Below are 22,062 nucleotides of genomic sequence, written 5' to 3' on the forward strand. Positions count from 1 at the left end.
GCACTAAAGGCAGCTGCTTGGAGCGGCATGAAGGGGGGGAGGCGCGCTGCTGCGGGGGGAAACTGCGGCTAATTGCCGCTATTGCATTCAGCTGCAGCTGCGCTCGTTTCCAATCCTGGTTTATTTACACTCTGCCGCCTGTATGCACGCCCCCCGCCCAGGCCCAGCCAATAGACTTTTAGCCAGGCAGGAACCTCTCAGTAGAATCCCACCCACTCCACCTCCTCCGAATCCCATGTCCCGCCCCTCTCCCTAGCAGCAGCCGCACGATTTGTTTACTGCTGCGTGTGGTGCTGCCTCTAACTCCACCCCCCGCCAGCCAGAAGTTCGGGTCCCTAGGCTAGTCTCTCTCACCCATCCACCATGCTTCTCCTGTGCCCCCCCCTGTGTGAGCAGGCAGAGGTGAGGGTACGGTTGCCACCCAGCCGGTATATGGCTGTTTTTTTCTCTCAAAAACTGGGGCCGGAATATAATTTATACCTGCACGTCATCTGCCGGAAAATCCCTGCTGCGCAATCTAAATCGTGACACACAAAAGTGTCATTAATATGGAGGAAAGATCTAGCCAATAGCAGCAGCAGCTCCAGCTTTCCACTAGCCAATGCTGGAGTTGCTGCTTGAGGCTATCCAATGAGGAGTGGAGGAGGGAGGGACACAATTTAGAAACGAAGCCCGCACTACAGAATAGGGAAGCTCCATGCTTCTGTAGGATGTCGTGTAGTGTATATCTTCTTCCTCAGTGACAGTCAGAGCAGCTGCAGCTGAGAGGGGGCAGAGGAGACCCAGAGAGGATCGTTATCAATAAGGTCAGCTCACAGGAGTCACACGCTGACAGGCAGCAGACATGTAGTGTGATAATGAAACATCACACAATAGAAAGAGGCAGCACTTTGAGTAAGCTCATCAGTGACTATACTTTTTCCAGTTTAGCTCGCTACTTGTCTTTTTTTGTTTTTTTTTCTTGTCACTGCCTTTGAATTGCAGACAGACAAAGAACACTGTGGAGAAAGGACTGTTTGGTGTACATTACAGTAAATGTGAAGTGAGGTAAAATCTGAAAGACTGATACTGAGTGACAGGGAAGGCTCTCTGGATCCTATAGAGCTTTCCCTGACTTCTCTTGTTCCCCTCTTTTCAGCGCCATCACTCCCGTTTAAATGTGCCGCAGAGGATGGCTTCAGAAGCACAGTGTCCCCTCCGCCAAGTGCTTCTGAGGACGTGCAGCTCTGTACTGTTTGAGTGTCCATGTGCAGTATACTCATGCACGAATACTTGAGGACCCAAGTGCTTCCCAAGCCTCCCAGTCGTGTATTCGACCAGTTGGTTGAGTACGCACAAGGGGGGAGACAGCGCGGGAACGAGGGGTGCAAGAGAGGACAGGGAAGGGTCTATAGTATCCAGAACCTTCCCTGTCCATAGGTAGGTATCTGACTTTTTTTTTTTTTTTACCACATCGCTTCACATTTACTTTAAATAGAGTTTGGTACCTGGGCTGTGGTTGACTAAGCAGAAAGATGGCCCTACAACTGTTTCATATGCCTGTGCTTCTTATGGGGGCTCTTTGTCATGACAACTTTATTTACTGCTGTTTTTCTACACTTTTATACAATGCACAACGTTATAGTACACCTGACCCATGAAAAACATAATGAAAACATGGTGGGCTAGATTACCTTTTCCTACATGTCCAGATGCAAGTTGTTTTCCTCTTCAGAGTCCCTCCCGGTCCACTTACCTCCTGAGCTTTTCCAGAAATCCCTCTGAGCAATTCTAAACTGCACAAGAGCTGGTTTTAAGGGACCCTGAGCCGTACTTAAAAACTGAATTTGGACCTACCTGGGGCTTCATGTAGCCCCCCATAGCCAGCGAGATCCTCCAGCATCCTTCTTTCTTCTCCTGGTCTGGCTGGAAGCTCTGGTAATCAACGACTTTGCTGCGACTGTCACGTCATCTCGCCAGTCGCTGTGAGCGGTTGTTTCTTTAGAGAGGCACACATGCGCAGGAGGCTTATGGCGACCGGCGTGATGACATGAGAGGCGTGTGGCGGGGGTGTACAAATGTGACTTCACGCAAAGTCGCCGATTACCGAGCCACCAGCGGGACCAGAAGAAGAAAGAAGAGGATGTCAGAGGACCTCGCGGGCTTGAGGAAGCCCAAGGTAAGTCCAAATTCCTTTTTTTAATTGCAGCTCAGGGTCCCTTTTCACTGCACATGGGCAGTGAAATAAAGTGCTTTAGGCACACATGTTTTGGAACTTGTGCCTGTGCAGTTCTGAATCGCTCTATGTCACTTGGGGGAACTTCCAGGCAAGTATTTGACTGACAGGGGAGATGTCCAATAATGCTTTTAAGATTCGGGGCCCCGATGCGGTCGCTACCTCTGCACCCCCTGTTGCTACGCCCCTTAGAGCAACAATCTAGGACTTTGCTCTGGGTGCCCATACATCTAGCCATGATAGGTAGGGCAACCAAGAGACAGATTTCTCTCTGAACGAATCTGATCAGAGAGAGATCTGTCAGCTGCCCATACACCACAGTCTGATTCCCGATCAATTTCATGCTGAAACTGATCAGGAATTGGTCTTGTGACGCCGCATCTGACTGCCCGATGCTATCCCCTAATGTAAATTGTGTCCCCAGGTTCCCTGTGCAGTATAGGTTACCTGGCAGTGTCCGTCTCTGCTCTGCCTCACATACATTGCTGCATTAGGATTATTTTATGGTGAAACATTGCTGCATTAGGATTATTTTATGGTGAAACATTGCTGCATTAATGTACCCCTGACGCCAGTATTTTTAATATGTTTACCTCCCTGGTGCTGTGTGACTAGCAAACAGTGTCATCCTACCACCTCCAGCACTCCCTACGGCCCCCGTTCTGACATCACATATGGGCAGGGAGGAAGTGCCAGTTCTTCCTCCCTGTGCCAGTCCTCAACTCAGCCCCTTCCACCTGCTGCTTCAGTTCCCGTTATGATCTGCTGCACACAGCACGTAGGGGAGCTGCGCTGTGTGCGGTCTTGTGGTGATTGAGGTTGGAGGGATATCCGACCTCAGTAATCACAAGTCCGCTCACAGTCCAGCTCCGCAGCCCGCTGTGTGCAGTGATTCATAAGTGGAACTAGAGCGGTAGGTGGAGGGGGCTGCATTATGAACGGGCAGAGGGGACAAAGAACTGCCACTTCCTATCTGACCATATTCAACGTTCTGCCTCAGTCAAAGATTACGACTGAGCAGAATGGGGTCTACAGGGGGCACAGGAGGGGGAGGATGGTGCTGTGTGCTAGTCGCACTGCACCAATAACGTAATCAATATTAAAAATATCGGGACCAAGGTCTAGGTCAGGGGTACTTTAAGATTATTGTCATGGGGGGGGGGGGGGCACGCCACAAGTTTTCTTGCCTGGAGTGACAAAATGGCTAGAGGCGCCCCTGCTGTGCACCAACACTATACACATACTATATACACACTGTGCACCAACACTATACACATACTATATACACACTGTGCACCAACACTATACACACACTATATACACTGTGCACCAACACTATACACATACTATATACACACTGTGCACCAACACTATACACACACCATATACACTGTGCACCAACACTATACACACATACTATATAAACTGTGCACCAACACTATACACATACTATATACACTGCACCAACACTATACACATACTATATACACTGCACCAACACTATACACACATACTATATACACTGTGAACCAACACTATACACATACTATATACACTGCACCAACACTATACACATACTATATACACTGCACCAACACTATACACACATACTATATGCACTGTGCACCAACACTATACACACATACTATATACGTACACACTGTGCACCAACATTATACACATTATATACAGGGGCATAACTAGAAATCACTGGGCCCCCCTGCGAATATTTGGATGGGCCCCCCCCCCCCCCATAGGTGCCAAATAATCGTAATGGGGCAGCGTTTCACTGTAAATTAATTGTAAAGTGGGCAGCATTTTACCAGACAATCGTAATGTGGGCCAGAAAATCGTAATGTGGGCAGAGTTCACCAGAAAATCGTAATGTGGGCCTTTAGAAAATCATAATGTGGGCAGAGTTCACCAGAAAATCGTAATGTGGGCACCAGTCACCAGAAAATTGTAACGTGGACAGCATTCACCAGACAATCGTAATGTGGGCAGCGTTCACCAGAAAATCATAATGTGGGCAGAGTTCACCAGAAAATCGTACCATGAGCAGCAGTCACCAGAAAATTGTAACGTGGACAGCATTCACCAGACAATCGTAATGTGGGCAGCGTTCACCAGAATATCGTAATGTGGGACAGAAAATCGTAATGTGGGCAGAGTTCACCAGAAAATCGCAATGTGGGCAGCAGTCACCAGAAAATCGCCATGTGGGCAGCAGTCACCAGAAAATCGCAATGTGGGCATCAGTCACCAGAAAATCCTAATGTGGGCAGCAGTCACCAGAAAATCGCAATGTGGGCAGCAGTCACCAGAAAATCCTAATGTGGGCAGCATACACCAGAAAATCGTAATGTGGGCAGCAGACACCAGAAAATCGCAATGTGGGCAGCAGACACCTGAAAATCGTAATGTGGGCAGCAGACACCAGAAAATCGTAATGTGGGCAGCAGACACCTGAAAATCGTAATGTGGGCAGCAGACACCTGAAAATCGTAATGTGGGCAGCAGGCACCTGAAAATCGTAATGTGGGCAGCAGGCACCTGAAAATCGTAATGTGGGCAGCAGTCACCAGAAAATCGTAATGTGGGCAGCAGACACCTGAAAATCGTAATGTGGGCAGCAGGCACCTGAAAATCGTAATGTGGGCAGCAGACACCTGAAAATCGTAATGTGGGCAGCAGACACCTGAAAATCGTAATGTGGGCAGCAGACACCTGAAAATCGTAATGTGGGCAGCAGGCACCTGAAAATCACAATGTGGGCAGCAGACACCAGAAAATCGTAATGTGGGCAGCAGACACCTGAAAATCATAATGTGGGCAGCAGACACCAGAACATCGTAATGTGGGCAGCAGGCACCTGAAAATCGTAATGTGGGCAGCAGGCACCTGAAAATCGTAATGTGGGCAGCAGACACCTGAAAATCGTAATGTGGGCAGCAGGCACCTGAAAATCGTAATGTGTGCAGCAGGCACCTGAAAATCGTAATGTGGGCAGCAGGCACCTGAAAATCGTAATGTGGGCAGCAGGCACCTGAAAATCGTAATGTGGGCAGCAGGCACCAGAAAATCGTAATGTGGGCAGCAGACACCTGAAAATCGTAATGTGGGCAGCAGACACCTGAAAATCGTAATGTGGGCAGCAGACACCTGAAAATCGTAATGTGGGCAGCAGACACCTGAAAATCCCCCTCCAGCTAGTCAATGTGTGCGGGCAGCGGGCAGCGGGCAGCAGCGGGATACATACCTTCTTCCTTGCGTTCCATCGCCGCCTTCTCGCTCTAGCGGCTGACGTCACTTCCGCTTCCGGAAGTGACGTCAGCCGCTAGAGCGAGAAGGCGGCGATGGAACGCAAGGAAGAAGGTATGTATCCCGCCGCCGCTGCCCGCTGCCCACACACATTGACTAGCTGGAGGGGAGCGCAGAGGGGAGAGCCCCGAGGTGAGGGAGAGGGGGGAACTTCCCCTCTCCCCGCTGAGTGTGGGCAAGGCTTTCCCCTCATGCTGCCACCCCTCCAGCCCCCAAAAAACGGCCCCGAGCGGGCCCCAGGGGGGGGCTGGGCCCCCCGCGGGCGCAGGCGCTGCAGGGCCTATTGCTACGCCCCTGATTATATACACTGTGCACCGACACTATACACACACTATATACACTGTGCACCAACACTATACACATACTATATACACTGTGCACCAACACTATACACATACTATATACACTGCACCAACACTATACACACACTATATACACTGTGCACCAACACTATACACATACTATATACACACTGTGCACCAACACTATACACACACTATATACACTGTGCACCAACACTATACACACATACTATATACACTGTGCACCAACACTATACACACATACTATATACACTGTGCACCAACACTATACACACACTATATACACTGTGCACCAACACTATACACATACTATATACACTGTACACCAACACTATACACATACTACATACACTGCAACAACACTATACACACATACTATATGCACTGTGCACCAACACTATACACACATACTATATACGTACACACTGTGCACCAACATTATACACATTATATACACTGTGAACCAACACTATACACACACTATATACACTGTGCACCAACACTATACACATACTATATGCACTGTGCACCAACACTATACACATACTATATACACTGCACCAACACTATACACATACTATATACACTGCACCAACACTATACACACATACTATATACACTGTGAACCAACACTATACACATACTATATACACTGCACCAACACTATACACATACTATATACACTGCACCAGTGGTGCTCAGCAGAGCTCGAATATTCGAGTAGCTCGAATATTCGAGCTCTTTTTCAGCTATTCGAGCTCGGTATTCGAGCTCCGAATAGCTGCAGCTATTCGAATGGGCTATTCGAGTAAACGCGAATAGCCCATTCACTATTCGAGCTATTCGAGCAAACGGCGCTATTCGAGCTCGAATACCGAGCTCGAATAGCGTCATAGCCCAGATTGATGTCCTTAGAGCCAATCAGAGGGCTCCCAGGCCCTCTGACGGCAGCCAATCACAGAGGGGGACCCTGGCCAGCCCCTACCCTATAAATAGCGGCCGCCATCTTCCGTTTCTCCGTCCTTGCCTGAGACTTGCATAGAGAGAGAGTTGCTCCTTTGTGCTTTGGCTTAGCAAGAGCTCTATTGTGGTCATTTACCTAGCGTTTTTGCTCACATACACCTCCTATACACACCTATATTGTTGTTAGTTAGATAGACATTGTATTTTAGTTAGTAGCTTTTGTGTTACATAGAGACAGGCCAGCTGCTGCTGCAGGCTTACAGCTTTAGGCCTCAGGGCCTGCCTGTGTGGGCAGCTGTCCTCCTGTCCTCTGTTAGTTTATTTCTCATTAGTATTAGACAGTATTAGACAGTATTAAATAGTATTAGACAGTATTTCTGCTGTCCTTTACTACTTAGTGATTGTATTTTGTATTGTAGTTATATACTGTAACTGTACTAGGACACTCACTGACTGTCACTGTTCATAGGCTAGCTCCTGCGTGTGCTTGCACTCACTGTCTGTGTACACACACTCTATTTCCTTCTGAATAGTTATATACTGTAACTGTACTAGGACACTCACTGTCACTGTTCATAGGCTACTAGCTCCTGCGTGTGTGTGTGCACTCACTGTCTGTGTACTGTACACACACTCTATTTCCTTCTGAATAGTTATATACTGTAACTGTACTAGGACACTCACTGACTGTCACTGTTCATAGGCTAGCTCCTGCGTGTGCTTGCACTCACTGTCTGTGTGCACACACTCTATTTCCTTCTGAATAGTTATATACTGTAACTGTACTAGGACACTCACTGTCACTGTTCATAGGCTACTAGCTCCTGCGTGTGTGTGTGCACTCACTGTCTGTGTACTGTACACACACTCTATTTCCTTCTGAATAGTTATATACTGTAACTGTACTAGGACACTCACTGACTGTCACTGTTCATAGGCTAGCTCCTGCGTGTGCTTGCACTCACTGTCTGTGTACACACACTCTATTTCCTTCTGAATAGTTATATACTGTAACTGTACTAGGACACTCACTGTCACTGTTCATAGGCTACTAGCTCCTGCGTGTGTGTGTGTGCACTCACTGTCTGTGTACTGTACACACACTCTATTTCCTTCTGAATAGTTATATACTGTAACTGTACTAGGACACTCACTGACTGTCACTGTTCATAGGCTACTAGCTCCTGCGTGTGCGTGCACTCACTCACTGTCTGTGTACTGTACACACACTCTATTTCCTTCTGAATAGTTATATACTGTAACTGTACTAGGACACTCACTGACTGTCACTGTTCATAGGCTAGCTCCTGCGTGTGCTTGCACTCACTGTCTGTGTACACACACTCTATTTCCTTCTGAATAGTTATATACTGTAACTGTACTAGGACACTCACTGTCACTGTTCATAGGCTACTAGCTCCTGCGTGTGTGTGTGCACTCACTGTCTGTGTACTGTACACACACTCTATTTCCTTCTGAATAGTTATATACTGTAACTGTACTAGGACACTCACTGACTGTCACTGTTCATAGGCTAGCTCCTGCGTGTGCGTGCACTCACTGTCTGTGTACTGTACACACACTCTATTTCCTTCTGAATAGTTATATACTGTAACTGTACTAGGACACTCACTGACTGTCACTGTTCATAGGCTAGCTCCTGCGTGTGCGTGCACTCACTCACTGTCTGTGTACTGTACACACACTCTATTTCCTTCTGAATAGTTATATACTGTAACTGTACTAGGACACTCACTGACTGTCACTGTTCATAGGCTACTAGCTCCTGCGTGTGCGTGCACTCACTCACTGTCTGTGTACTGTACACACACTCTATTTCCTTCTGAATAGTTATATACTGTAACTGTACTAGGACACTCACTGACTGTCACTGTTCATAGGCTAGCTCCTGCGTGTGCGTGCACTCACTCACTGTCTGTGTACTGTACACACACTCTATTTCCTTCTGAATAGTTATATACTGTAACTGTACTAGGACACTCACTGACTGTCACTGTTCATAGGCTAGCTCCTGCGTGTGCGTGCACTCACTGTCTGTGTACTGTACACACACTCTATTTCCTTCTGAATAGTTATATACTGTAACTGTACTAGGACACTCACTGTCACTGTTCATAGGCTACTAGCTCCTGCGTGTGTGTGTGCACTCACTGTCTGTGTACTGTACACACACTCTATTTCCTTCTGATTACTGATTGATTATTGTAAATTCTACTTCCTGACAGTTACTACTTACTTACTGTAGTAGGGACACTCACTCAGTCACTGTTCATAGGCTAGCTCCTGCACGTGTGTGCGCGTGCGTGCACTCACTGTCTGTAGTGTACACACACTCTATTTCCTTGTGATTACTACTGATTATTGTAACTTCTAGTTGTACTTCCTGACTGTTACTACTTACTTACTGTACTAGGGACACTCACTCACTCTCTGTTCATAGGCCAGCTCCTGCGCGTGTTTGCGCGTGCGTGCACTCACTGTCTGTAGTGTACACCCACTCTATTTCCTTGTGATTACTACTGATTATTGTAACTGCTAGTTGTACTTCCTGACTGTTACTACTTACTTACTGTACTAGGGAGTCGGGACACTCACTCAGTCACCTCACCCACCAACCCACTCCATTAAAGTACCCCACTTTTCACCCGCCCTTTTCAAAAACTTTTGTGTTTACGCCTAAAACATCGAAGATGTCTGGAAGTGGCAGCCAGCGCGGTTTGGGCAAGGGGAAGGGCAGCAAGGGAATCAGGAGGAGAGGGAGCAGCATTGTGGCAAGCCGCGTGCGCGGCCGCGCCACCATGCACAGTTCCGCAGCAGCAGCGTCAGTGGCTAACATTCCTCCCATAGCCACTGGCCGTGGACGCCTTGGGCGCCGCCCAGCAGGAGCATCTGCAACTCACGCTGCAGAGACACAGCAGCAGCAGCAGCGTGTAGCACCTGCTCCGATTTTCCTCCAGCTGGGTCGGAAACGTCCCATTGAGGAAAAGGATGCAGACACTGTGGTGCAACTGATGACGGAGGATGAGCAGCCCGCCATCAGCTCTGCATCCGAGGCCTCCACCCTCACCACCACCACCACCACCCCTGTTCGCAGCAGCTGCCCAGCAGGGCCTGGGGAGGAGGCCAGTTCACCGTCAGTCGCCGACCTGTCACTCAGCACTCTTTTGACCCCAGGCATGATGCGTCAATTGCAAAGTGTTGATCCTAGCGCTAGCTGGAGATAAATATGGCCCTTTAAGTGGATGTGCCTCGGTGCTGCTCCTTTAACTGGGTGGTGCCAGTATGCTGATAAGGAAGATATAAGGAGAGAAACAGAGCGCTCCGATAGTGCGTTACCACTTTTAATAAAATCACACGCAAAAATGTATACACTTACAGTGTATGCGCAAAGGTTGCGCATATAGGAGGCCACCGGCGAGTCCCCTCAGCTTCCTGTGCCTGGCCAGGGCAAACAGGATCCGTGCAGATGGTGGGCAGGTAACGGAGAAGGACAACCGCCGGCTCGGAATCCTCACGGCAAGCCGTCTGACGTCACTACGCGTTTCGGCGCTTTAGCCACGCCTTCTTCGGGTGACGCGACGGCTGGACGGCTGCCGTTTTTCTAGAGGAGCATTACTTGTAGACCCGCCTGATGGGGCGGGGCAAGGCGCTCTGTGTCAAGATTTAAAACTTAATAAAGTTTAATTAAAAATTCGTAAAAGATTTTTGGTAAAAACTTTAGAAAAAAAAGGGGTTTAATAAAAAAGCTCATGTAAAACAATATTTGTATAAAATTGAGACATTCAAAGTTAAATAGGATGGCGTGCTACGGAGGGAATATCCGGAATGCGGAGGGTGCTTAGCTGTGTTAGAATAGACACAGGAATTACGTAATCCGTAATGCTGGGCTGTGTATGGTCAGCCTCAGCCAATATATTAAAACCAGCAATGTTATTTGGTATTTAATTGGTTAAAAAGACACGGGGGTAGCGTAATCTGTACCGCTAGGCTGTGTGGGACTCGCCAATGGACCCCTGTCAATACATTAAAACATCCAATGGTATTTGATTTTGTGAAGAAAAAGGAAAAAAGAAAAAGGAAACAAGGGGGGGGGGGGTAGTGAAATAAATGCACATTATTAATGACAGATGACATCTGAGGTGTGGGTAGGGGTAGGACTAGTAGTGTGAGACATTGAAAGTAAGTAGTGTGTTATGAATATGAAGATGAGGCCCCATATGTTACATGTTATGGTGAGACTGAGTTTGATAGTTAAATGGCAACATGACAAGTGGGAAGGGAGGGTGATGGAAGAATGTGGGACCCCATACATGTCATGTTGTGATGAGACTGAGTATGATGGAATGAAATATTGCCAGAGGGAAGTGATTGAAAGGATGTGTGTGAACTGTTAGAACCGTGTATGTTAATAAGAACTGTGTGGAGGTGTGTGTGTATGTATGGATCAATATGTACGGATATGCGTGAGAATGAGAACTGTGTGGAGGTGTGTGTGTGTATGTATAGATCAAAATGTGCGGATATGCATGAGAAAGTAATGAAAGTGAAGAATGAATGGAGATGTGAAATGGACGAAGGAATATGACTTTGGAGTGGGGGACGCGAAACGGATCTATGTGAGAGGATAGTCCGGATCTATCAGGTGGTCTGATTGGATGGAAAAAAGGACCCTGAATGGGTGTGAACAGAAGGGGGGGCGGGGGGGGGAGGGGATTTTTGTAGGGGTGGGTAAAAGGTGGGAAAGGGAAAAGGGGGGGGGGGGATGGTGAGAAGAGAAAACAAACAACAAAAAAAACAAAAAAAGGGGGGAAAAAAATGTCACACAATAATATGGGAAGCCTCAGGTAATAGGGGCTAAGTTGTTATTTTAGGAAACTTTGGACTTCAAGTTCTTCATTGAGCCCCCGTGGTGCTAAAGTGTTTAGCCTGAAGATCCAGTACATCTCTCTTTCACATAGTCTTTTGTATCTCTGACCAGTTGGTATTTCTGCTGATATACTTTCTATACCCATGATTTTGAGGCCTCCAGGATCTGACTGATGATATTGGTTAAAATGTCTTGGGATACTGTGCTTGTCGGACTTTGCTAAAATGTTACACTTATGCTCACCGAGGCGTCTTCTCAGCTCTCGGGTGGTCCTGCCTACATACTTTAACTTGCAGCTACATTCTAGCATGTAGACCACAAATTTTGTGGCACAATTTACAAAGCTTTTTAGAGGTATACTGTTGGTATCTGGTAGGTCTAAGTATTTAAGACCATGTCTCATGAAGGGACAACATCCACACCTGCTGGATCCACATCTGTAATTTCCTACTGTGGGATTCTTCAGCCAAGTTTGTGGTTTATCTAACCCTATATTACTTGGAGCGATTTCATTTTTCAATGATTTCGCACGTTTAAAGATTATTTTAGGTTTTGTGGGTAAGATACTCTTCAAATGTGAGTCCTGTAGTATAATAGGCCAGTTCTTTCGAATAATACCCTCTATCTTCCTTGACTCATTAGTGTATGTTGTAATGAAAGTCGGATCCATGTTGTTATGTTGGCCTCTCTTTGCTTCACAGGTTTCTGATAATTTAAAGTTTTCTTTAATGGCTGTATTGATTTTTTCGGCTTTGTATCCTTTTTCTTCAAACTTCTTCTTTAGTTCATCTGCTTGTTTAAAATAATCACTGTCATTAGTGCAGTTTCTCCTCAACCTGCACAACTGTCCTTTTGGTATGTTATTTATCCATTTTTGGTGGTGGCAGCTTTTTGCATGGAGGTACGAATTGCCAGAAGTTGGTTTAAAGTGGGTTCTGGTGTTAATTTTTTGGTTTTCTCCCACGAATAGTTCTAAATCCAGAAAGATCAACTCTTTTTTATCCACTACATGGGTAAACCTAAGCCCAAAGTTGTTATCGTTACAATAAGCGACGAATTCAATGAATTTTTCCTCTGTCCCCTCCCAAATAATTAACACATCGTCGATGTAACGGGTATAGAGGGCGAGGTTCGCTCCAAACTGATGGTTCGACCAGATATATCTTTCCTCCCAGTAGGCCATATAGAGGTTTGCGAAGCTCGGAGCGAACCCCGCCCCCATAGATGTCCCACAGATTTGGAGGTAAAGGTCATCCATGAACTTAAAATAATTGTGCTGCAATGCGAACCTTAAGAGATCCAAGATGAATTGGGCCTGGGTGGGGTTAAATGAACCTTCTTTCATAAGAAAATAATTAACTGCCTCAATTCCTCTTTCATGTGGTATGCAGGTATACAAGGAACAGACATCTAAAGACGCCCACAGATATTCCCTTTTCCATGTATATTTTTTCAAAATTTCTAAAACGTGTAGAGAGTCTCTTGTATATGCTTCTGTATTTTGTACTACAGGCTGGAGAAAGTGATCTATATAATCGGATAATGGTGCCAACAGACCCTCCATGCCGGCAATTATGGGCCGTCCTGGGGGATTGGTTTCTGATTTATGTATTTTTGGGATGTGGTAAAAATATGGTAACAGAGGGTTTTTCTGTACCATAAACCTATATTCGTCCTTGTTAATCACTTCCTTCTCTATCCCTTGATCGAGAATAGTTAGGAGGTCTTTGGTGAAATCTTTGGTGGGATCTTTTTTCAATTTTTTGTAGGTGTTAGTGTCACTCAGTAATTTGTCACCTTCACCCCTATATGCACCAAAATCCTGGATGACAATCCCCCCACCTTTGTCCGCTTGGCGGATCACTATTTCCTTATTCTTTTTCAGGGCTTCTAGTGACTCTTGCTCTTTCTTATTTAGGTTTTTTATACCTCCTTTTGATTGTTGTTTTTTACATAATGATTTAAATTCCTCCAGGACCACCTGATAAAAAGTGTTTATCTGGGGCCCTTTTGACTGTGTGGGGTAGAAAATGGACTTAGGCTTAAATTGTGTGTGTTTTATGGTTTCATTAATAAATGTATAGTCTATACCCAGATCTCCATCTGGATCATCCCCTAGTAATTCAACGAGGCATTGCATGGTCTCTTGTTCTGCTGTAGTGGCAGGACCTGATGACACGTTATGGATTATTCCGTCATTGTCGATCTCATAGGGGTTTTTTCTCATTGGGATGTTCTTTTTCTCCTGTATACAGAAAAATCTTTTTAATGTAAGGCTCCTTATAAACCGATGCAGATCTTTAAATAATTGAAAGGAATTGGGTTGTGCAGTGGGAGCAAAGTTTAAACCTTTCTGCAACAGAGTGTAATCTCCGTCTGTGAGCTGATGCTGTGACAAGTTGAAGATTTTTATTGTCGTTGTGGACTTATGGTTTCCACACTGTTCTGTTTTCTTCCTTTTTTGTAATTGAACTCTCTTCCCTCCTCTGGTGCCTCGTCTTCTTCCAGTTCGAGTTGTCTTTTCAAGGCAACCGGGGTGTGGAGAAGTCCTAAAAAATGAGCCGGTGTGGGTCTATCCTTTCCTGGGTCTCTACATGCTTCTTCAACCTGTCTCTCCTCATGTGGCTCAATATCCGCCCTTTGTCCTCCATTGGGGTTTACTTCCTTTCCAATTAGAGCTTGGTCCCAAGCTTTTTCTATATATGAAGTGATGGATTTACAATGACTTATGGCATCGATTCTTTGTGTGGTTCGACTTCTCTGGGTGGGTTTCGATCCATATGGGGACCGCTGATAACCTTGTAGTTTAGGATTGTATATGTCCTTATAGAATTTCTTTGGTCTTGCTCCAAGTCTATTTATGTCATCCTTTACCTCTCCCTTGTACGTGGATATTGATTCAGGTTTTGAATGTGTTCTATACTGTCGTTTCTTATCTGGCATCGTTCTATGTGGTACATTTCCATTATATTTATATTCTCTTTTTCTATTTCTTCTTCTATTTTGCTGCCAAGTATTCTTCTCTATATTAATTTTATTCGGTTCATTATTTAGCTCTCTATAAGGCCTTCGGTTGTCTGTCGGGGCTATCTCTGGCCCTGTTGTGTAGGAATCTTGGGGCCAGCTATATATTGTTCCTTGTAAATAATCTTTTTTATCTCTCTCGAATTTTCTCAATTTTTTGTCCAGTTGATCTTTCTCGAAGTTCTTTACCGAATTTCCGATTTTTGTCTCCCAGTGGGAATATTCTTGGCATTTTTTGTATGGCTCCAAGTCTTTGTAGACTTGCGGTATGACCTCTCTTACTTTCCTCAAGTTGCGTTCTCTTTGCATGATCACTATTTTCATCCATTGGGAAGTGCAAAGTTCCGCTACTATTTTCCAGAGATCTAGTAGGTCGTTTTCTAGAAAATCACATTCTTTTCTGTTGCGCAATCCTCGTGGCGCGATTTTGTGTTCTAGATATTCAGAGAGGAACGAGGAGTCAAGCCATTGTGCACATTCGAAGGTCTGTGCATCCTCTAATTCCCTAAAGAGATTAATCATCTCGTGGATCTGTTCCTTGGAATGCATAAATGAGGACATTGGTGGGACATCTTTTTTGCTATTGTTAGTATTATTCCCATTATTGATTTTTTCTGTAATATCTTTCAGTTGGGATTTGATGCTTATTTTTAATCCTATCCATTTTGATGTCTCCATTCTGGTGTCTTCAGCTTCTAGCTCCTCCAGGGCTTGTTCCAAAACCTCCAAAGCTTCAGCCATATCTATCTCTGCTTCTGCAGCCGGTTCGTTCCAAACAAAGGGAGAAAAGCTGCAAAGTGTTGATCCTAGCGCTAGCTGGAGATAAATATGGCCCTTTAAGTGGATGTGCCTCGGTGCTGCTCCTTTAACTGGGTGGTGCCAGTATGCTGATAAGGAAGATATAAGGAGAGAAACAGAGCGCTCCGATAGTGCGTTACCACTTTTAATAAAATCACACGCAAAAATGTATACACTTACAGTGTATGAGCAAAGGTTGCGCATATAGGAGGCCACCGGCGAGTCCCCTCAGCTTCCTGTGCCTGGCCAGGGCAAACAGGATCCGTGCAGATGGTGGGCAGGTAACGGAGAAGGACAACCGCCGGCTCGGAATCCTCACGGCAAGCCGTCTGACGTCACTACGCGTTTCGGCGCTTTAGCCACGCCTTCTTCGGGTGACGCGACGGCTGGACGGCTGCCGTTTTTCTAGAGGAGCATTACTTGTAGACCCGCCTGATGGGGCGGGGCAAGGCGCTCTGTGTCAAGATTTAAAACTTAATAAAGTTTAATTAAAAATTCGTAAAAGATTTTTGGTAAAAACTTTAGAAAAAAAAGGGGTTTAATAAAAAAGCTCATGTAAAACAATATTTGTATAAAATTGAGACATTCAAAGTTAAATAGGATGGCGTGCTACGGAGGGAATATCCGGAATGCGGAGGGTGCTTAGCTGTGTTAGAATAGACACAGGAATTACGTAATCCGTAATGCTGGGCTGTGTATGGTCAGCCTCAGCCAATATATTAAAACCAGCAATGTTATTTGGTATTTAATTGGTTAAAAAGACACGGGGGTAGCGTAATCTGTACCGCTAGGCTGTGTGGGACTCGCCAATGGACCCCTGTCAATACATTAAAACATCCAATGGTATTTGATTTTGTGAAGAAAAAGGAAAAAAGAAAAAGGAAACAAGGGGGGGGGGTAGTGAAATAAATGCACATTATTAATGACAGATGACATCTGAGGTGTGGGTAGGGGTAGGACTAGTAGTGTGAGACATTGAAAGTAAGTAGTGTGTTATGAATATGAAGATGAGGCCCCATATGTTACATGTTATGGTGAGACTGAGTTTGATAGTTAAATGGCAACATGACAAGTGGGAAGGGAGGGTGATGGAAGAATGTGGGACCCCATACATGTCATGTTGTGATGAGACTGAGTATGATGGAATGAAATATTGCCAGAGGGAAGTGATTGAAAGGATGTGTGTGAACTGTTAGAACCGTGTATGTTAATAAGAACTGTGTGGAGGTGTGTGTGTATGTATGGATCAATATGTACGGATATGCGTGAGAATGAGAACTGTGTGGAGGTGTGTGTGTATGTATAGATCAAAATGTGCGGATATGCATGAGAAAGTAATGAAAGTGAAGAATGAATGGAGTTGTGAAATGGACGAAGGAATATGACTTTGGAGTGGGGGACGCGAAACGGATCTATGTGAGAGGATAGTCCGGATCTATCAGGTGGTCTGATTGGATGGAAAAAAGGACCCTGAATGGGTGTGGACAGAAGGGGGGGGGGGGGGGGAGGGGATTTTTGTAGGGGTGGGTAAAAGGTGGGAAAGGGAAAAGGGGGGGGGGGGATGGTGAGAAGAGAAAACAAACAACAAAAAAAAACAAAAAAAGGGGGGAAAAAAATGTCACACAATAATATGGGAAGCCTCAGGTAATAGGGGCTAAGTTGTTATTTTAGGAAACTTTGGACTTCAAGTTCTTCATTGAGCCCCCGTGGTGCTAAAGTGTTTAGCCTGAAGATCCAGTACATCTCTCTTTCACATAGTCTTTTGTATCTCTGACCAGTTGGTATTTCTGCTGATATACTTTCTATACCCATGATTTTGAGGCCTCCAGGATCTGACTGATGATATTGGTTAAAATGTCTTGGGATACTGTGCTTGTCGGACTTTGCTAAAATGTTACACTTATGCTCACCGAGGCGTCTTCTCAGCTCTCGGGTGGTCCTGCCTACATACTTTAACTTGCAGCTACATTCTAGCATGTAGACCACAAATTTTGTGGCACAATTTACAAAGCTTTTTAGAGGTATACTGTTGGTATCTGGTAGGTCTAAGTATTTAAGACCATGTCTCATGAAGGGACAACATCCACACCTGCTGGATCCACATCTGTAATTTCCTACTGTGGGATTCTTCAGCCAAGTTTGTGGTTTATCTAACCCTATATTACTTGGAGCGATTTCATTTTTCAATGATTTCGCACGTTTAAAGATTATTTTAGGTTTTGTGGGTAAGATACTCTTCAAATGTGAGTCCTGTAGTATAATAGGCCAGTTCTTTCGAATAATACCCCTCTATCTTCCTTGACTCATTAGTGTATGTTGTAATGAAAGTCGGATCCATGTTGTTATGTTGGCCTCTCTTTGCTTCACAGGTTTCTGATAATTTAAAGTTTTCTTTAATGGCTGTATTGATTTTTTCGGCTTTGTATCCTTTTTCTTCAAACTTCTTCTTTAGTTCATCTGCTTGTTTAAAATAATCACTGTCATTAGTGCAAGTTTCTCCTCAACCTGCACAACTGTCCTTGTGGTATGTTATTTATCCATTTTGGTGGTGGCAGCTTTTTGCATGGAGGTACGAATTGCCAGAAGTTGGTTTAAAGTGGGTTCTGGTGTTAATTTTTTGGTTTTCTCTTCTCACCATCCCCCCCCCCTTTTCTCCCTTTCCCACCTTTTACCCACCCCCTACCAAAAATCCCCCCCTCCCCCCCCCCCCCCCCCCCCCCCTTCTGTTCACACCCATTCAGGGTCCTTTTTTCCATCCAATCAGACCACCTGATAGATCCGGACTATCCTCTCACATAGATCCGTTTCGCGTCCCCCACTCCAAAGTCATATTCCTTCGTCCATTTCACATCTCCATTCATTCTTCACTTTCATTACTTTCTCATGCATATCCGCACATTTTGATCTATACATACACACACACCTCCACACAGTTCTCATTCTCACGCATATCCGTACATATTGATCCATACATACACACACACCTCCACACAGTTCTTATTAACATACACGGTTCTAACAGTTCACACACATCCTTTCAATCACTTCCCTCTGGCAATATTTCATTCCATCATACTCAGTCTCATCACAACATGACATGTATGGGGTCCCACATTCTTCCATCACCCTCCCTTCCCACTTGTCATGTTGCCATTTAACTATCAAACTCAGTCTCACCATAACATGTAACATATGGGGCCTCATCTTCATATTCATAACACACTACTTACTTTCAATGTCTCACACTACTAGTCCTACCCCCTACCCACCACCTCAGATGTCATCTGTCATTAATAATGTGCATTTATTTCACTACCCCCCCCGCCCCCTTGTTTCCTTTTTCTTTTTTCCTTTTTCTTCACAAAATCAAATACCATTGGATGTTTTAATGTATTGACAGGGGTCCATTGGCGAGTCCCACACAGCCTAGCGGTACAGATTACGCTACCCCCGTGTCTTTTTAACCAATTAAATACCAAATAACATTGCTGGTTTTAATATATTGGCTGAGGCTGACCATACACAGCCCAGCATTACGGATTACGTAATTCCTGTGTCTATTCTAACACAGCTAAGCACCCTCCGCATTCCGGATATTCCCTCCGTAGCACGCCATCCTATTTAACTTTGAATGTCTCAATTTTATACAAATATTGTTTTACATGAGCTTTTTTATTAAACCCCTTTTTTTTCTAAAGTTTTTACCAAAAATCTTTTACGAATTTTTAATTAAACTTTATTAAGTTTTAAATCTTGACACAGAGCGCCTTGCCCCGCCCCATCAGGCGGGTCTACAAGTAATGCTCCTCTAGAAAAACGGCAGCCGTCCAGCCGTCGCGTCACCCGAAGAAGGCGTGGCTAAAGCGCCGAAACGCGTAGTGACGTCAGACGGCTTGCCGTGAGGATTCCAGCCGGCGGTTGTCCTTCTCCATTACCTGCCCACCATCTGCACGGATCCTGTTTGCCCTGGCCAGGCACAGGAAGCTGAGGGGACTCGCCGGTGGCCTCCTATATGCGCAACCTTTGCGCATACACTGTAAGTGTATACATTTTTGCGTGTGATTTTATTAAAAGTGGTAACGCACTATCGGAGCGCTCTGTTTCTCTCCTTATATCTTCCTTATCAGCATACTGGCACCACCCAGTTAAAGGAGCAGCACCGAGGCACATCCACTTAAAGGGCCATATTTATCTCCAGCTAGCGCTAGGATCAACACTTTGCAGCTTTTCTCCCTTTGTTTGGAACGAACCGGCTGCAGAAGCAGAGATAGATATGGCTGAAGCTTTGGAGGTTTTGGAACAAGCCCTGGAGGAGCTAGAAGCTGAAGACACCAGAATGGAGACATCAAAATGGATAGGATTAAAAATAAGCATCAAATCCCAACTGAAAGATATTACAGAAAAAATCAATAATGGGAATAATACTAACAATAGCAAAAAAGATGTCCCACCAATGTCCTCATTTATGCATTCCAAGGAACAGATCCACGAGATGATTAATCTCTTTAGGGAATTAGAGGATGCACAGACCTTCGAATGTGCACAATGGCTTGACTCCTCGTTCCTCTCTGAATATCTAGAACACAAAATCGCGCCACGAGGATTGCGCAACAGAAAAGAATGTGATTTTCTAGAAAACGACCTACTAGATCTCTGGAAAATAGTAGCGGAACTTTGCACTTCCCAATGGATGAAAATAGTGATCATGCAAAGAGAACGCAACTTGAGGAAAGTAAGAGAGGTCATACCGCAAGTCTACAAAGACTTGGAGCCATACAAAAAATGCCAAGAATATTCCCACTGGGAGACAAAAATCGGAAATTCGGTAAAGAACTTCGAGAAAGATCAACTGGACAAAAAATTGAGAAAATTCGAGAGAGATAAAAAAGATTATTTACAAGGAACAATATATAGCTGGCCCCAAGATTCCTACACAACAGGGCCAGAGATAGCCCCGACAGACAACCGAAGGCCTTATAGAGAGCTAAATAATGAACCGAATAAAATTAATATAGAGAAGAATACTTGGCAGCAAAATAGAAGAAGAAATAGAAAAAGAGAATATAAATATAATGGAAATGTACCACATAGAACGATGCCAGATAAGAAACGACAGTATAGAACACATTCAAAACCTGAATCAATATCCACGTACAAGGGAGAGGTAAAGGATGACATAAATAGACTTGGAGCAAGACCAAAGAAATTCTATAAGGACATATACAATCCTAAACTACAAGGTTATCAGCGGTCCCCATATGGATCGAAACCCACCCAGAGAAGTCGAACCACACAAAGAATCGATGCCATAAGTCATTGTAAATCCATCACTTCATATATAGAAAAAGCTTGGGACCAAGCTCTAATTGGAAAGGAAGTAAACCCCAATGGAGGACAAAGGGCGGATATTGAGCCACATGAGGAGAGACAGGTTGAAGAAGCATGTAGAGACCCAGGAAAGGATAGACCCACACCGGCTCATTTTTTAGGACTTCTCCACACCCCGGTTGCCTTGAAAAGACAACTCGAACTGGAAGAAGACGAGGCACCAGAGGAGGGAAGAGAGTTCAATTACAAAAAAGGAAGAAAACAGAACAGTGTGGAAACCATAAGTCCACAACGACAATAAAAATCTTCAACTTGTCACAGCATCAGCTCACAGACGGAGATTACACTCTGTTGCAGAAAGGTTTAAACTTTGCTCCCACTGCACAACCCAATTCCTTTCAATTATTTAAAGATCTGCATCGGTTTATAAGGAGCCTTACATTAAAAAGATTTTTCTGTATACAGGAGAAAAAGAACATCCCAATGAGAAAAAACCCCTATGAGATCGACAATGACGGAATAATCCATAACGTGTCATCAGGTCCTGCCACTACAGCAGAACAAGAGACCATGCAATGCCTCGTTGAATTACTAGGGGATGATCCAGATGGAGATCTGGGTATAGACTATACATTTATTAATGAAACCATAAAACACACACAATTTAAGCCTAAGTCCATTTTCTACCCCACACAGTCAATAGGGCCCCAGATAAACACTTTTTATCAGGTGGTCCTGGAGGAATTAAATCATTATGTAAAAAACAACAATCAAAAGGAGGTATAAAAAACCTAAATAAGAAAGAGCAAGAGTCACTAGAAGCCCTGAAAAAGAATAAGGAAATAGTGATCCGCCAAGCGGACAAAGGTGGGGGGATTGTCATCCAGGATTTTGGTGCATATAGGGGTGAAGGTGACAAATTACTGAGTGACACTAACACCTACAAAAAATTGAAAAAAGATCCCACCAAAGATTTCACCAAAGACCTCCTAACTATTCTCGATCAAGGGATAGAGAAGGAAGTGATTAACAAGGACGAATATAGGTTTATGGTACAGAAAAACCCTCTGTTACCATATTTTTACCACATCCCAAAAATACATAAATCAGAAACCAATCCCCCAGGACGGCCCATAATTGCCGGCATGGAGGGTCTGTTGGCACCATTATCCGATTATATAGATCACTTTCTCCAGCCTGTA

The 22,062-nt window shown here is 44.7% G+C and overlaps 1 protein-coding gene across 1 annotated transcript in view; it reads left to right on the plus strand.

Annotated features, from left to right (window-relative positions):
• Positions 1-746: 746 nt before the first annotated feature.
• Positions 747-22,062, plus strand: part of GIPC3 (GIPC PDZ domain containing family member 3) — a 1,046,927-nt gene continuing 1,025,611 nt past the window's right edge. Inside the window, exon 1 of the mRNA XM_068233843.1 lies at positions 747-806. The gene's annotated coding sequence lies outside the window, so the exon portion shown is untranslated. The remainder of the gene's footprint in view (positions 807-22,062) is intronic.

This window comes from Hyperolius riggenbachi, chromosome 1 (assembly GCF_040937935.1).
Source record: "Hyperolius riggenbachi isolate aHypRig1 chromosome 1, aHypRig1.pri, whole genome shotgun sequence".
Taxonomy (NCBI): domain Eukaryota; kingdom Metazoa; phylum Chordata; class Amphibia; order Anura; family Hyperoliidae; genus Hyperolius; species Hyperolius riggenbachi.